Source organism: Macadamia integrifolia, unplaced genomic scaffold (genome assembly GCF_013358625.1).
Source record: "Macadamia integrifolia cultivar HAES 741 unplaced genomic scaffold, SCU_Mint_v3 scaffold641, whole genome shotgun sequence".
Lineage (NCBI taxonomy): Eukaryota > Viridiplantae > Streptophyta > Magnoliopsida > Proteales > Proteaceae > Macadamia > Macadamia integrifolia.
Window position 1 is genome coordinate 193304 of NW_024870504.1, and position 3656 is coordinate 196959.

The 3656-nt window shown below is 37.0% G+C and overlaps 1 non-coding gene across 1 annotated transcript; it reads right to left on the bottom strand.

Moving 5' to 3' along the window:
* Window positions 1-2944: 2944 nt before the first annotated feature.
* LOC122069557 lies at window positions 2945-3051 on the bottom strand. The gene has a single exon (XR_006137473.1). It is a non-coding gene; the product is annotated as a small nucleolar RNA R71 (small nucleolar RNA).
* Between the last annotated feature and the right edge of the window lie 605 nt (window positions 3052-3656).

Here is a 3656-nt window from a genome sequence, read left to right on the forward strand (position 1 = left end):
GGGTAAAGTTTGTTAAGTTGATGGAAAGTGTTTACTAGAAATTGACAATGAATCCATGGCAAGATGCGAAAGTGTGCAGGCGTGCCAGAATTGCAAGGATTCAATAAAATGTTATGGAAATAAAAAATTGATTTCAAACCAGGAAAATTGAGATCTTTCTAATGCCTTAAAATAATCCAAGGACTTTAAAAGAAAAGAAAAGAAAATCGAATGGAAGAAGAAGAAGATGAGCATGCATACATTAAAATAGTTATAGCAAAACAAGTGCTGCCTTGTGATTAGTACATTTATGTGTGAAATCTAGGGTAGTAAAACATGCATTTTACATATTTAGAATGGAGCTACCTTGGGTTTTACTCTCTTTTTGCAGGCTTTATATTTTCAAGGCCTTAAGGACTATCGGGCGCTATACCTTTAATTTTACACGTAAAGAGGTCCTATTTCTTTTCATGGTTGCGAAGAGGACAAAATTCTAAGCAATATGAACGTGTTAAATTAAAAGTACACATCCGTTTGGTCATCGTACAAGTGATTATTCTTTTTGGGCAAAAAAAAATAATAATGGATCAGAACTGAACCGAGATGCAGACCCAGCCTGTTTTGCAGTTGTCCTAGAGGTACAAGGAATATTTCAAATGCCGACAGGGATCGATAAATCACACCCTTAAGTGATTGAAGATTCATTTTTGATAACAACAACTACCTAGCGTAGTCGGTGAGTTGTGGTGTGCAAAATCCCTTCTTTATTAGGAGGTCTCAAGTTCGAACCTCTTGGTTGCTATTTTTTTTTTGGGAGGTTTTTTTCAGAATATTTTCTCTCTCCTACTCATCACTCAAAGAAGGTCGGCCAAAGGGTTTCTTACGCAAAATCGTCCAAGAGGCTGCCCACGTTTGAAGAAGAGTGCAAGGACTAAAAAATAAAAACAAAATAAGAAAAAAGGAAGCAAAATCGCTGGAGATTCCCTACTTCCTACGATTCTCTCTCTTCTCTCTCCTCCACCTCACCACAAAATCGTCCAAGGTGGATCCCCTTGGACATCCTCCTCTCTCTCCTATTCCCTATAAAAGGGAGTCCACAAAACCCTAAAGGGTGGTCCCTTTCTTCCTCTCTACTTCTCTCTTCTTAGGTTTCTTTTTAGTTGCTCTTTCTCTTTCTCTAGTTTTCTCTTTCTCTAGCTCTAGTTCTAGGTTTATGCTTTAAAAACTTTTGTAAGTTCTTTTTATTCGATTGATGCAAGCACATTTGTTTTTGACTCAGTCTCTTATTTTTATTGTTTAAGCAATTGAAGTTGTAATTTTCAAGTTCTAGTTCTAGGCTTAGTTCTAGGAGACAAGAACAAGCTATGGAGCATGTCTTTCAAGTTCAATATTTTTTCTTCAGATTTGTTTTCTCTAGTATTAGAAATTTTAGATTTGGTTTATTCTAGATCTAGTTTTTAGTACTGGTAGTATCTCAAATCGATCAAGTTTTCAGTTCAAGGGTTGAAGTTCAAGTAAGTAGGCTCCTTCAGTAGTCTTCTCACCCCCCTCTCATTCCCTCTTCTGACTGTCCTTTCTTTCTTAATTTAGGATTTTAATTTCAGTTGTTACATTATTGCTATCCCTTTCCCCCAAGGTTCATGGCTAGTGTATGTGTTGGCTTTGCCCCTCCTAGCTATAGAACCATCATTTTATTATTTTTATTTTAATTGTCTCCCTTTCCCTAAAGCCAAGTAGAGTAACCTTTATAAGAGTGACTCTCTGGTCAAGTACGGAAGCTCATATTGTGATGCATCCCTCGAGCTAAGTAGAGAAATCTACTTGTGAGCCTCTCTCTAGCTTTATCCCATTTCTTTTACTTTATTTTTATTTCAACATTTTTTTCTTCATTTCTTTTTAATTTTGTGGGGTGTTTTTTTTTAGTTATTTATTTATTTAATTTTAATTGTGTGGCTTGCATATTTAAATTCTTAGATGACGAATGGTTATAGATACATATGTTTAGGAAGATAGTTAGAATTAGATCACAACCATTAACCGATTCACTTTTGCATTATTAAAAGAAGTAAAAAAAATAAAATGACTCCTCTCCTTATGTTCGACCCGTAGCTACACTGACCTGTATGCTTGCGGTTACATTTTAAATCCTAATAAATTTTTGGCGCCGTTGCCGGGGAGACAGTTCCCTGTTATTTTTCGCTTTCTTTTGGTAAATCAGAATGCTTTATTTGCTTTATTCTTTTTTCCTTTTCTTTTATTGAACTCTTGAGAATAACAACTTACAATAATAGTTGTATTGGTGGAGGTCGCCAAGCCTCACAATATGATAAAGATAGGTTTTTCCCTATAGCAGTACCTCAGGAATTGACCTGAGCGACCCTGGATCCCTGCCAGTAAGCTCCAAAAAATCCAAAAATAAAAAAATAAAAAAAATAAAAAAAATAATTAAAAAAAAGGTATTTCTTTCCATTCTTTTGTGCTTGTCTTACTCTAGTTGTGGGTAGTTTTCTATTTCATGAGTGTTAAGTAGATGTGTAATACTAAGAATCGGTTAGAAAGAAGAGATCCAACAAGTAGTGACCTTATACGTTTTCTCTCTTTAAAACCCTTCAATATGGGAGACCAACAGTAAAACCCTCCACCTAAATCTCTGAAAGATAGGTTCTACCCTGCTAGAGCAGCCCAACCTTCCTGCATAGTTTTATCACAAGCCCAGGGCAATAATTTTGAGTTCAAATCTCAGTACATCACTATGTTGCCCCATTCATGGGCCGACCTCTGAGGATGCATACCTATTTTTAAGGGAATTTGAAGATGTATGTGTTCTAATTAAGATCCAACAGCTTTATGATGATGCTATTAAGCTAAGAAGTGGTTGTATAGGTTACCCACAAATTCCATAACCTCATGGGAATAGTTCATAGTTGTCTTCCTTAAAAATTTTTTCCCAACTCAGAAGACCAATAAGCTTAGAAGTGATATCCTTCTGTTTAGGCAAAAGCCTAGTGAGTCCTTTTCCAAACTTATGGAGAGATTCAAGGATCTACTCCAAGAATGCCCTCACCATGGCCTAGACTTATGACATTTATGTCAAATAATTTATGAGGGTATTGATTACCCAAGTAAACAAATGATAGAGTCTATGTGCCCTGAGGGATTCACATCGTTTACAGATGAAGGAAAGGCATGGGAATTCTTACTTGACTTAGCTAACAAAACCCGTGAGTGGGAATCAACCTAAGAGAGTGAAAGAACCATAGGAGGGAAAGAATATTTTGTGGATGGGATAGTAGCCAAGGAAGCCCATTTGGATAGCCTAATCAAGAGGATTGAGGCTATTGTTCCTTGAGAGCCATCATCAGTCAATTTCGTTAAGATTTGTGCTGGGTGCCAGTCCCTTGGACATGTCACAGAAGAATGCCCCAACACCTATAGGGGCACTTCTAATGATAGTGTTATACACCTATAATCCAGGATGGAGAGATCACCTAAATTTCTTCTGGAATCAGGGCAACCAAGCAGGACCTTCCAATTTCTATAATCAAGGTCAACCTGGACCCCAAAGGCCTCCCTTTGCACAACAATCTTTTTCTCAAAATACTTTTCCTAGGTCAAATGTAGTACCTCAGGCTAGTTTTCCTAGGGCCCCTCTCCTATCATCTTATCAGCAACCCCCT